The sequence below is a fragment of the Bos grunniens genome, chromosome 27 (assembly GCF_055505025.1).
Source record: "Bos grunniens cultivar Pamir isolate PY7600 chromosome 27, Bosgru_T2T1.0, whole genome shotgun sequence".
NCBI lineage: Eukaryota > Metazoa > Chordata > Mammalia > Artiodactyla > Bovidae > Bos > Bos grunniens.
In genome coordinates this window covers 25,144,540-25,158,983 of record NC_141191.1, presented here as the reverse complement: position 1 = coordinate 25,158,983, position 14,444 = coordinate 25,144,540, and the positions used below count along the sequence as shown (strand labels likewise).

General features: G+C 37.0%; 1 protein-coding gene across 4 annotated transcripts in view; it reads right to left on the bottom strand.

Moving 5' to 3' along the window:
• DLC1 (DLC1 Rho GTPase activating protein) overlaps window positions 1–14,444 on the bottom strand; it is a 515,132-nt gene that overhangs the window by 430,150 nt on the left and 70,538 nt on the right. For 2 of the 4 annotated variants that reach the window (XR_015156335.1, XM_086380728.1), the window contains exon 1: window positions 8,437–9,815. The exons of 1 other annotated variant lie outside the window; for it this stretch is intronic. The gene's annotated coding sequence lies outside the window, so the exon portion shown is untranslated. Of the gene's footprint in view, window positions 1–8,436; window positions 9,830–14,444 lie in introns of those variants that run through there. One more of the 4 variants, XM_086380729.1, reaches the window with a different exon arrangement.

Sequence of the window (14,444 nt, the reverse complement as noted above, 5' to 3'; positions counted from 1 at the left end):
TCTTGATGGAGCTGTCAAAGAACAAATCATCTAGCAAACTAAACTGTAGCACATCTGGGCACCTTCCACTGCCCCCAACTCAATGATAACATGAGAGGAGTGCTTTAACATGCAAAACTGGTGTCACGTATTCAGGAGGCTTAGGATCAGCGAGAAAGCCTGGGACAGACATGGTTAATCTCAATCCCTGTATGTAAATGCATGATGAACAAATAGCCAAAAAAAAAAGAAAATCACATATTTTAAAAAAACATTTCTATGAGTCTAGTCAGGGTAGCCAACTTTTAATAAAACACAATTAGCACTTATTCTTTAAAATATTCATGCTCTCTAATCCAAATTAGACAGGGTTAGAATTAGGCTTAAGGAGAGAGAAACCTCCTCCTCTCCTTAAGCCTAATGTTTTTGCATAACATGATGCAAAAATTTCTCACTATATGATCGTATGCAGATTTCCTTTTTTTAGTGGCAATCTGGGTCTATTCCTTCACAAAGTCATTATTCATCTACTTTTACATACTGTGTCAAAAGTTGGTAGTTATTCATTATCCCTCATCAGCTGTCTGTGGAAAAAACAAACTCCTATTAAAATCCTTTATTGATAAATTACTTAATAGAGCTTAAAATATTATATCTGGAAAAGCTTCTATGTCTTTAGGCTGTCTGGAAATTATCAACAGCCTTTTAAATTATAGGGTAAACCACCTAGAATAAACTAAGTCAATGGAGTAAGTAGTACATCACTTTTTCCGGCAGACACATCTAAGCTTCCATCATTTTTGATCTTAAGAAAAAGAATGAAGAAATAGGTACCCAATTAAAATACTTTTTAAAATGTTTACCTATTTTCATGTATATATTAGTTTTACTGAGCTTGGTAATCTTTTCTCCTTCTTAGCTCTCAGAGTCAAATATGTTCCAGGAAGCAAGTATATTTGAAAATTAACACAGTCAATCCACTAGAAGTCAGCTCATCGGAAAAAAGAAAGCTGTTAAAAAATTGCGAATTATTATTTCTGAGTTGTCCTATTTTTACCTCCAGCTTCCTCCTATATAATGTAGCCGTGTGTGTGTGCGTGTGTGTGTGTGTGTGTGTAGTCACTCAGTCCGATTCTCTGTGACCCCATGGACTGTAGCCCGCCAGGCTCCTCTATCCCTGGTAGTTTCCAATTCCCTTGCAGGGAGGAGCTCAGATACTGGCAGTGTCTGACTTATCACCACTTTATAGCTCAAGTCAGCCAGGTTTGCATATTCCCAGAACATTTTCTTAAATAACCACGTGTAATGTGACTAAATCTTTTAAAATGTCATGATATTTGCCTGATATCACTAAAAGTTTTCTGGAGATAATTGGTTTCCAAGAGATCCCAGAATTAACGCAGTCTTGGGGGATAATATTGTATCATGGATGCAGTTATTTCTAGATATCTATATTTCCTTTGGGATTCCATGTTTTATTTTCTTTTTTTATGTACATAGTCTTCTCAGTAAGTGTTCCATTTCATGCAGATCCCTTTGAGCATCTAGAACTACACTGTAGCTTAGGTATTTCTGCAAATAAATTCATTAACGAATGATTAATTATTTCGCATTTTGACTTCATATCTTTTCTGCAAACTCCCTTAAAACCAAAGAAAAGTATTGCTTTTGCTCTGAACTTGTTGCACTTGAAATTTTTGATGCAACAGGAAGCAGCTTAAAATTAAATTTTATATCAAATGTTCCATTGTCTTTTTTTATGGCAAAGCAATATGACTGAAATGTGATTTCTGCCTTTTTGTAAAAAGATACTTCTATTCCACAACAGACATGAATTATAATGCTTTATCATCAGCATAGTGAGATGTGGCTTTGCTTTAAGTGGTCACTTTCTATTTTTAGCTTTGCTATCATTTCTAAGAACACTCCAACGGTAGACATAGTAATCACTAAGTATAAATAAGAGATAGGGCTACAGCAACACAGGTGCTCAAACAGCTCGGTGACAACATGATCCTGAGATTTCAGCCATTTGATAAGTACAACTTTCACTGAAATCAGGAACATGAAATCATTTGAGAACTCAGTTACTTCTGTTAGGTTGGTCTCCCATCAGGAATTGATGCCTCTGATATCAACTTTTGTCCTCTGCGGTAGTGGTGGTTTAGTCGTGTCCAGCTCTTTGCGACCCCATGGACTGTAGCCTGCCAGGCTCCTTTGTCTATGGGATTTTCCAGGCAAGAATATAGATCATCTCCAGATGATCTTTCCAGCTGAGGGATTGAACCCATGTATCCTGCATTGCAGATGCTGAGCCACCAGGGGTATCCTTCTATATTTAATATCTATCATTCTCAGCTTATTTTTTTCATCTCCTTATGTATATTTTAGATTGTTTTTACTACCAACTGTCCCCAATACCCAAGAAATAGTTGGTGCATTAGAAACTTTTGATGATCATGGTAATAGTGATAGTAAAAAAGCTTCCATGTATTAAGTGTTTACTGTGGATCAGGCCCTTGGAGAAGGCAATGGCACCCCACTCCTATACTCTTGTCTGGAAAATCCCACGGACAGAGGAGCCTGGTAGGCTGCAGTCCATGGGGTCACTAAGAGTCGGGCACGACTGAGAGACTTCACTTTCACTTTTCACTTTCGTGCACTGGAGAAGGAAATGGCAACCCACTCCAGTATTCTTGCCTGGAAAATGCCAGGGACAGAGGAGCCTAGTGGGCTGCCGTCTATGGGGTCGCACAGAGTCGGACACGACTGAAGTGACTTAGCAGCAGCAGTGGATCAGGCCCTGCATTTGGTGTTGTCCTTTCACTGTCTCCTTAGTAACAATATTCATGAGCAATAAGTACTCTATGTAGTGGGTACTGTTATTATCCTATTTTATACAGAGACGTTTTGGCAGGACTAAGGAATACGTCAATGTCCAACACCTATTGGTGGCTGGTGTTTATTATCTCTATTTTTTTGTGAGGGCAAGATGTCTGTTAAACAATCTTTTTCTTTTTCTGGTGATTTGCATTCATTACTTAGGTTCTGTCTTCCCCAGTTTTATCACTTCAAGGATAGGAATAATGAAAATCATTGACAGAAATAGTAATATTGGGCTATAATAATAATGATGAGCTGATAATACATGTAAAGCACTTAATCCATGGCATAGTGCAATAAAACTAGATACTAGAAGACGATGACGATGATGAAGATGGTGACAGTAGTAATTCCTTTATTTTGACAGATCTTAGCTGCAGAATCCTTAACTGAGGAGGAGCTGGAACTATCCTTTGTATGCCCATGTTATTTCAATACAGATGAGTGATTTGACCACAGAGTGAAATGCCATGATTCTTTCTTTCTCGATTCATTTGACCTCTGCTTTTTAAAAAAAAAACAAAACAGAAATTTGTTTGTTATACTGTATGTGACCCAACTGGCACATTCAAAGTCTCATCTGATGCTCAAAATGACCCGGTGATATAAATATTTACAGTATCTTCCAGATTTTACCAATAAAAAGCAGAAGCTCAGAGTAGATATGGGGCGTGCTTGAAACCACAGAGCAGATTCAAATGGCAAAGATGCAAGACTGAGCCCATTTTCCATCTCTTCCCATGAGCTTTCCAGTACACCACCCCATTTAAATTGTGGAAAATTCACCAGTGCTCTGCTCTCACTGGCCTCATGTAACTTTTAACTTTGAACTATTTTTGGATGCTCACGCTTCCCTCTGGTTCTTAATGAACTTGTAATGTCATCTTATGAGAGTGTTGTTAACCTCTGGCCTCAGGCTCTGATGACTCTTGCCAACCTCTTATTTTCTTTCCTCTTTAAAAATTATTATTCAGTCATTACAGGATGTCTGGAAAACTTAAAAAAAAAAAGTCTCACAACACCCACTCTTCAACATTGGTTTTCCTTTCCTTTCTTCTTTCCCTCCTATTTACTCCACAAACATTTACTAAAAAACAGGTATTGACAGTACCTGACACACTAGACATTTTGCTAATTGCTGGGAATAAAAAGCAACACTTACTGAATTTCTGATCTTGCTTTCTGCTCTTCCTACTTTCTTTCTATCTCATTTCTACTAATGGACTGATTCCCTCTGGATTATCTGAACTGTATTGCTAAAGCCATTCTGTTATTTCAGTCTAAGACAACATTTTCATACATAGAGGTCTTCCCTTGTGGCTCAGCTGGTAAAGAATCCACCTGCGATGTGGGAGACCTGGGTTCCATCCCTGGGTTGGGAAGATCCCCTGGAGAAGAAAAAGGCTACCCACTCCGGTATTCTGGCCTGGAGAATTCCACGGACTATATAGTCCATGGGGTTGCAAAGAGTCGGGCATAACTGAATGACTTTCACTTCACTTTCATACATACAAGCAGTTACAACTGCCTTTTTCAATCCTCTATTTCTTTCATGAACAAGTTCACATACATGCTGTTTACACTGCCTTTTTTTTTTAACACAAAAATTCCTATTCAATATTTTCAAGTTCACTTATTATACTTTATAATACACTGAATCAAAATAAATAATCTCTTTTAAACTAGGTCTCAAGGTCCACCTTCATCTTTATTCTGAATAACTTCCTCAAAAACTAAGTCCATCTATTTCTCAAAACTCTATGAGCAGACCAGCAGTTTAGTGCCAAATGAGAATGGCAGAAATACATGCTGTATTTCTGTATCCACACCAAAGACAATCTGAATTTGGGCTTCTCTATAAACCTGTTTGACTTAAATTGTACAAACAAGGGCCTTATCATTCACTTGGAAGAAGAAGGCTCAATATTTATACTATTTTCTTAAAATCTGGAGGAATTTTCCCTCTTTCTCTTTAAATTCTGATGTAAAATTCTTAACATTTATTCAAATAATAACTGATCTAAACCTAAATCATCACTCATTTGGAACTTTGCTGTACTGTAATGATATCTACAGAGAGAATTCTCATTGTAAGATGATACTGATGCCAATTCATTCATTCTCTAAAAAGAAAATGAATGAAAGGATGGTCCAGTGGCTAAGACTCTGCACTCCCAACGCATGGGGGCCTGGGTTCAATACCCGGTCACAGAACTAGATCCTACAAGCCTCAACCAAGAGCTCGCATGCTGCAACTAAAGATAGTACATGCACAACCAAGAATCAGCACAGTAAAAACAAAACAAAACCGAAAAGACAATCCTATAAGACTCTTTCTCTATAAGTAAGATTAAAACATGCCTAAAGCATTTGTGGGCCTTCCTGGTGGCTCAGCGGTAAAGAACTCAGCTGCCAATGCAGGAGATGCAGGTTCAATCCCTGAGTCAGGAAGATCCCCTGGAGAAGAGAATGGCAACACACTCCAGCATTCTTGCCTGGAGAATCCCATGGACAGAGAAACCTGAAAGGCTTCAGGTAGACTCAGTAAGTCTACCCCATGGTCCCCAAGACTCGGACCCGACTTGCTGACTAAACAAAAACAGGGGTAGGTATGGGTAGGGGCTTCCCAGGTGGCGCTAGCCATAAAGAACCCACCTCCCAGTGCAGGAGACATGAGAGATGCGCGCTCGATCCCTGGGTCAGGAAGATCCACCAGAGGAGGGCACAGCCCCCAGCTTCAGGATTCTTGTCTGCAGAATCCCATGGACAGAGGAGCCTGGCGGGCTACAGTCCATAGGCTGCAAAGAGTCGCGCATGACTGAAGGGACTTGGCACGCATATATGGTATGGGCAGACTTGGATAGGGCCAGAAAAATTCTCTTTTTTATTATAACGTACTCAAGAAAAAATAAATAAAATGATGTACTACTCTCTTTTACTAAGCCCTTTAGTTAATCATGCAATCAGTTATATGGGCTTTTGCTTTACGTGTTTATTCCTCATTCCAATCATGTAGAGTGTAGAGACATTGGAAGTGTTGAATAGCTTATCATTTAAGTGGTAATAACATCAGGAAATCCAATTTGGTTCATAAAAATGGGGGGAAAAGGGTCACGACTCACATTTTCTCTAACAACATGGGATGTACTAAAAATGAAACATATTAGTTTTATTAGAAAGGCCCTTGCCATGAAAAGTGCAGTGTTTCAGCATGATCAGCAACATATACTGTCATATATGAGGAATGGTACAGATGAAACAGCCAACTCCTCCATTTAACACTGCACTGGTCAGCCATTTATTTATATACCATAACAAATTCTGCATTCTACAACTAAAGGACTTTGTAGAAGGCTCAGAGTAGATATATGAACCAATTAAAGGACTAAAAATAAGCTGTTGAAGGCATGATGAAAAGAAGTGGGTTTATTTGGCCTCAAAATGTACACATATTTTCACATGTCCATTTAGCCTTTTCACATCTCCACTCAGGTAAAAATGCATAGAACTGGAAACAGGCTATAGCAATGGAGATTTAGGTTATTTAAATAAAAACATGTCTGGGTGTGTAAGATTCTTAAACTGATTCCAATGGGGGGCAGTAAAATCTTTCCTGAACGTCACTGGTTGGGTTGGGTTATAATGATACCATTTAGATACAAAAATATGAATCAGACAACCTCCTTTTTAACTCTATGTTTTTAAGAAACATCAGTTTAAAATTAATATAATTATTAGCATATGGATTGATTTCCTGGGCATAAACATGAAATGTAACAAAACAGTCACAAACAAGTTACTCCTTTAAAGTGTTTGTTGAAGGTAGAAGAAAACTTTTGCATTTGAGGAAATTTCATTACTTAGTAAACTTGATTCTTTTTTAAAACCAGGAATTTTCTTTTCCCCCCATGCTGTAATACTAGTGGCAGCTGTAAGCCTTTTTTTTTTTTAAGAAGCATTTCAATTTTCTGTTTAAAGGTAGCCTTCTACCGGATATGGATATGTTCATACCCTATTATGCATAATTATTATTTGGGAGCAAGATGATGTGATATAAAGTTATCTGAATTATGACACAGGGTATGGTGGTTCCAATGTCATCTTTTCAACTAGCGGTTTGACCTTGGACAGGTCATTTTTGAATGTCATACTTCAGCTTCTTTATTGGCACCTTCAAAACTGTTAGAAGAGGTGACCTCTCATATTTTTTTCCTTCCTTAAAATTCTATTGAGGAATTTTATTAAATTATAATTTAGAAAAGTCAATATTTTAACATATTAAACAGATTCTTTTTATCACTTTTAAGTCTTAACATGACTTAAATTGTTAGTGAATAGTTAGAATTTGTCAACACAAGTTATTCTAGCATAAAATTTAAGCATGATTAGCTAATACAGCAAATGGTCACCTTATACCATGTCAAAGTTTATGACGAAAACTTTGACTTCATATGATCCAACTGTCAAATAGCTTTCATATTTCATTTAGGATATTTTGTGTTCATCTAATAAATTTGGAAATATGCATGGCTATTTGTTTCTTTCACATATCTTTCCATATTATTTCTATAAAATAATGGTTTTCATTCTAAGTATTCAGAAGTATAAATATAACACTATGTTATCTATTAAAACTCTGCTATTTCAGACATTACTATATTTCTTTCCTTATACACTGCACGTGTAAACATAAGTTAAAAACACTACAGTCCTGTGGAAATGTAATTTTATGATTACATGAATTATGGACACAGATCAGCTTTTCATATGATTTTAGTGATCTCCAGCAACCTTAAAATGGTAATAAGGAATGTCATTGTCATTGAGATTTACTTTAATTATTCAAAAATATTCACACAGAATTTGAGCAGTGAATAGTTAAAATTCAGGAAAGTTAATATATATCTTAAATCTAATTCTGATATTTAAATTTTTAAAAATCAGAGTAAATTCTATTTAGGATAGAAATAAGTTGTAAACTTTCATGTGTTTACTTTTTTGAAAAATAAATAAATAAACCATTTATTAGCAAGCTGTACATTAGCAGTTTGACCTGTAGTTGAAACTGGGTGGGGACATACTGAAGACTCCAATCTTCATATTTTAAATGAGACACAAACTTTTCTTTGAAAGATGCATTATTAAGAAATAAAGTCATTCTAGTAGGAACTACTCTTCTCTTGGCAAAAGACGGGGAAAGAAAAAAAAATCATTTACACTTCACACTTAATGTGTGACAATAATGTATTTGTTTCACAAAAGTCATAAAATAGGGAAACTGGTCTTCTGGCTTTAGTCATAAATAAGGATGAAAAGGACTTGAAAATAAGATCTTACTTTGCGGAGAAAAAGAGTGAAGTCTCCCTGGAGCCTATTTCCGAATTGACATTCTGCTAAAACAGTTTGACCCACAGTTTTCTTCTTATTAAACCTTTTCCACTTCTGATTTCGTGGCTCAGCTCTAACACCCAAGAAATCACCCACTCCGTGCAAGATGCTAACATGTCTCTCAATCTTTCTGCCTCTCTGTAGATTGCCTCAAAGCGGAGAGATAGATAGTCCACAGCGTCTTACCTCGACGAGGAGGAGCTGAAACGCCGAGGCATGACATGCTTCAACACTCAGCCTAGGAGAGGAGTCCGTCTCCGTTACTTTCTCCAAAATATAAGTTCACATTTCGTGGTTGAGATCATGGCTCTATTCTAAGCGGTTCTGCGCAGTGTGTGATTCTAACAAAAACAGCCTCCGCAGCTGGAGGGAGCCTTAGCCGAAGCCGGAGTCTGTCAAGGCGTTCCTAGTGACTTCTGTCTAGTAAATTCAGACTGATGTTTTGCAAAAGGGGCCTCCACAACCAGGCCCAGATTGCCTGCGAAGCATTTCCTGCCTCTGAGTGGTGTGCGTGTGAGAAAGACTGAGCCGGGAGGAGGGGAGGGGGGAGCCCTGAGGCCGGCGATTTAGGAGTTCTGATTTTACACAGAACTGAAGTGAGTTTGTCAAAACCCTTGAGGTGATTAGCTGGAGAGTCATAAAGCCGTAAAGCCTTTTTCTATCCCACACTGCTTATGGAAAAAAAAAAAGATAGAAAACAGTTCTTTCCTTCCTCTACAACTTTTCCACTGTATTCAGTGTATACACACAATGTAATCAAAATACCTTTGCAGGACTCCTTTCAAAAGATCTTTTAAGGGAGCAAGATGCAGTTAGAGTTTTTTAATACCGTAATTCTTCTAAATTTGAAAACCTTTTGACCGTTCCTTCATTTAAATTGCTGCAGCCAGATTACACACCGTACCTGAGATCTGTTAAGTGAGATCCTAGGAATCCAGCAAACAGAACGTTTTCTTCAAAATCTCTGATCCCAAGAATCCTTCCCGGAAATAAAGTAGTTTGTGTCAGGGCCCAGGCAGCCTTGCTTCTGGCCAGAATCCTCCAGTCACACACATCTAGTGCTGGAAAAGCAGAAGACAGACTCCATCTTGATCCTATTACAGTCTTGCTGACATTAACCACTTGCAACTGCTTCCATCCCGCAGAACAGAGTCTGGGACTCACATCTCTCAAGCAGCTCACAGTATCTGTATCCTTCCTCCGACACAAATGTTGTGAACTATCGTCTGTTTATCTTTTCTGCTTTCTTGTGCCTCCACTGGATGACTTCCTCCTAGCTGCTCTAGGCTGGGAACTTGGACTACCATTTGGTTTTGATTAAAACCAGACAGCCAACTCTGGAGAATGTAGGGAATAAGCTAATGGAAACAGCAAGTATGGCTTTAATTAGTGCGTCAATTAATAATAGATGTTCGCTCCTCTTATAATAAGATGACACAGATATCAAGGCAGAGGAAGCGCAAGTCGTTTCAGGAAAGAAGTTGCACCAGTTCTTCCTTTATGACCCAGGATTCTCTTTGGGGAACTTGGAAGGAAAGAAGGGTGCTGTGGCCTTGAGACATCCAGGTTGTGTAGAGGCGGGTGCAGCAGGCTGGTTGTTTATACCAGAGAAACAGGAAACAGCATCTCTGAGTTTAATTATCTTGCTTGGTTGAAACTGTTCAGTAATGCCTCCCTTCTACTTTATTTACAATCAATGGATTCTCTTGCGGTTTATGACATAGGTATTTCTTTCAGTGGTTAGTGATCAGATTAACCTGATCATTGGGTCTACATGGGGCTTGCAACTACCCAGAGATTTCCAATAATGAGAGGAACAATCCCAATTTATATATGAGAAAAGAGGAACTTAAAAAGGGATATAAGAAATATTAAACCTATTAGCCCTAGATGTATGTGATACATCTCTGAAATTGTAAGCAGTTTTCATTATTCACATTTATTCTCTAATTTTTATCAAGACTGACAGACACCTAGATAGCATAATGATCATGTTTTGAGTACTTGCTGATACTACTGAGTAGATGACAAGTCAGAGTATTATGTTATAGCCATTATTTCTTTTCTTATTCGGTAGCTAAAATCTCTCAAAGATAGTGCAAAGCATGGACTATCAGAAATATCAAACCCAATGCTTAACATTTGGTTTGTATGTTAAATTTGGTTAAAACGGTAAGTGGCAGGGATAACATTTTATATATAATTTTCAGATGAAGAGCATTCAAATAACCTGGAGGGAGAAGCAATTTTTAGGAGTTTATCTCAAACTATTACTGATTAAAAAAATGAGCATTTAGATTCCTTGAAGTTAACCTTCAGCCACAAGAAGGAAGTCCACAACTTCATAAATTCTTTAAAGGGTCATTTATGTTCATATTCAAAATACTTCCACTGAAACTATTTAATCTTCCCAACTATCATTGTGTGTATTCTTATTTTTATCTTACAGATGAAGTATTAGAAATTTATGAGAGTAATTTTCTCACAATCAAATGATGGACAGTAGCCAAGTCTACTTTGGAACCCACATTTTCTAACTGTAACACCCTGAGTTCAACTGTCTCTCTTGACGCTCTCTTAATTGCTGTGTGAAACTAGGAAGACTTCTTAAACTCTCTGAGTTTCAGATTTCTCGTTATAAATAGGGACAATTCCACATAACTCCCAGATTGGAAAATAGGATTAAATTTATATACAGATATATTTATAAATTTATCTCTTTCCCTTCAGAAAACACTGGAGCAGAATGGAATGAGAATTGATGTAAGTTCTTTCCTAAAATAACTTGTATATCTCTATACCTATCTGCTTGTAGCTCTGCCTCTGGTAACAGAGGGCACTCAATAAACATTCTCACTCCGCTAATTCTTCTTGACTAGATTCTCCTCCTGAGTACTATAATCCCCCTCTTGTATAATTTAGCCTTGTTTCTGTTTATATTGGCCTGAGGAAACAACAAAACCCTGTTCACATAGATTTATAAATGGTTTTTTAGATATCCAGATACTCTTATTAGTAATTTTCTCCTTAATGTTCTCTTCCCTAAACAAATAAGACTTCACGATTTACTCTATTATTTAGAAGGATTTCTTCCCAAATCTTTAATCACTCTTATTTATTTTTCATCCTTCAGTTGCCCGACTCCAAACAAATCCCAGAACTTATATTCTCATAAATGCTTTACCAGATATGAGGATAAAGATAACTAATGAGATCGTTTCCTAAATATTTAACATAGTGTCAGGCACATAGAAGGGGTCCAAGATATTTGTCCTCTTCTCCTATCCACTTGTAAATCTCAATACAAAACTCCTTTAAATGTTTGCATATTATTCAGCTAATAAAATATGGTAGAGGGGCAGTTAAAAAGTTGAAAGCAAAGTATCAGGAAAGAACTCTGGCTCCAAAACTAACAATCGTGATGACCCTATTCAAATTACTTATCCTGCATAAACCTTGGTTTTAGTCTCTGGATCTAAGGGTTTTTCAAAATTAGAGATGATAGTCCACGTCAAGTCATTAGACTTCATGGCTGGTGTGACAGTCATTGTTATCTAGAATTATTTTTACCATTTAAATAATTGCCTTTTTCATGTTTGCATCTCTATTCTATGATTGTTTTCCTGAAGACTTGTATCTACTGAGCTCAGTTAAATGTACACATTTGGAACAACTTTATTGGTGGAGCAATTAGGTACTTTTTTTTTTTTTTTTAAGAAAAAGGAATTGCAGAACGAGGATTATAAGTTATTGTGAAGATGAGCTTTTTTTCCATGCTGTTATTGTTGTTCAGTCACAAAGTTGTATCTGACTCTTTGTAACCCCATAAACTGCATCATGCCAGGCTTCCCTGTCCTTCTTCCCATGTACTAGGATCTAAAAAATAAACACTGGCTATGACTGGATAGCTAATCCTCAACTATCATTGGGAAATTTAAATCTGCACTTTTATAGAATTCAAGGACTCTAAAGTCCAACAACCTTTTGATTGTGTGAAGTGGAACCTATCCTTTGAAAATAGTGTTTAGCCCTTTATGAATTGAGTACAATCATCATTAATTCAGCACTCACATTTAACATTTGTGATATTGTGGGTATAAGCAGGCTTTTATTTTTCTGTTTTAGTGAAAGAATAGAGTCCTAATAGTAATGAACTTAAAATTAATATAGACAGTGTCTTTTTTTTTTTTTTTAACATGTAACTATTTTATTGAACAAGCTTGATTTAAGAGGATATAGGCCAATCTTATTCCCTATCGCTTCTTTAAAGCACTTTAGAATTGTCCACACAAGTACATGCCGTGCTTAGTCACTCAGTCATTTTCAACTCTTTGCAACCCCACGGACTGTAGCCCTCCAGGCTCCTTTGTTCATGGGGATTCTCCAAGCAAGGATACTGGAATGGGCTGTCACGCCTTCCTCCAGGGGATCTTCTTGACCAAGGGATCGAACTCTTGCCTCTTGCATTTCCTGCACTGGCAGGCAGATTCTTTACCTCTAGCGCCACCTAGGAAGCCATGAAGAAACTGTCTCTGAAAACTGATCTTTCAAAAATCTACGTGAAAACTTTGCTTGCAATTTATTGGAGTAACCACATATGTGTCAGAGCAATAAAGATGTAGTATTTGATAGATTTCTAGTTATTTTTTCAGCAATATTTACATGTACTTTCTTCCAATAGGCTCATTTTGATAGACACATACCCATGTAGGAAAAAAATACAATTTTGTAGTTTTAATAATCTGCATATGCATATTAGTTTTGGATCAGTGTTGTCAATGATCCAAATTTGGTTAGCTCTTGATAAATGTTGATTTTTTATTTTTTATCACTGATTTTTGATCAATGTAATTCTGATTGGTTAGTTTTTGGATCAATGTTGTCACACTTTTGATACCACATTTTGCCAAACATTTAGTATTCATCCAGAAGAATTTATTAAAGGAACACAAGTTTGATGTTAAGCTGACAAAAGTAGCAAAACCATATAAATTCACCAAAACCCATTATATCTGCTTTTTGGATTATTATATACATTGCTTCCCTTCCAATTACAACTCTGGAATAGCTATGAAAAAAAGTATACTGATAAATTCCCAATAGAAATTAAAACATAAACTTAGAAAACAGTAAAAAAAAAAAAATAGAAGAAAGAAAAACTACACTGGCACAATATATATGGTCTCTGAAAACGTTGAATCTCCCTGCCTATTCAAAAGGGCCAGAATATTCTTAGAAGCATGAAGATCCCAAGCCATGAAAGATACTTGAGAGAGGTCTAGGTGTGCCCAGCTAGTGGAGGTGAAGGTTAGTTCTATGTCCCACAAAGATTTGTTCCGTATGAAAACTTAGGCTAACATGGCCATTTGGTACTCTTTAGCATCCTTGTTGAGGTTAATATAACTTTCTCTGAAATTCTCATTTCCCTGTATCTTCAGTCTATTCAAAAAATGTTTCCTCTTCTCTTTAGGCTGAAAGCTCATACTCTCTCTAGCTTCTCTTGTTGTCCTTTCAAATGCTTTTATTGTTCTTAGACATTGTCTCTTGCGCTCTCTGTTCGCCTGGAAAAGGTGAAACTATCTGTGTCCAGATTTCTTCATCTCATAAAACTTCTGCTCCAGTTAAATCTCTGCCCTTTGAGAATCATTCCACCTGACTCCTTATCCTATACTCCAGCATCCAGGGCATCGTCCTCAGTGTACCGCTGGAGGGGGAGCGGCAGGGATGGGAGTCATGAACTCGTTACCAAGGCTTGTAGCCTTGAAGGGATATCTGTTCAATTTCTGTTAAAATACAAGTATACTTCTCATATTTGTCTCTTTAAAACTGAACCACTGGAAAGCCTCAGAATACTTATCGAGTGACATACTTAATATCTGTCCCCACACTCAAGCAATATTTACTTTGTATTTGCTATATTCATGGTACTGTTCAGTGCATGTAGGAAATATCATTAAACACCCCCCAACCAAAAGGAGAAAAAGGACTTTGCCCTCACGGACATTAAAATGGAGGGTAGAGGGTTAGTAAAGCACAACAAGCATAAATACATAAATTATCTAGTATGTGAATAATTACTAAGGGAAGCAGAAAATGCAGAGCATGATAAAGAATATGAGGAGTGAGGGACAATCATGTTAGAGAATTAACTAAGGGATATCAGGGGAAATCTCTCTCAGGAACGTTTTAGTAAA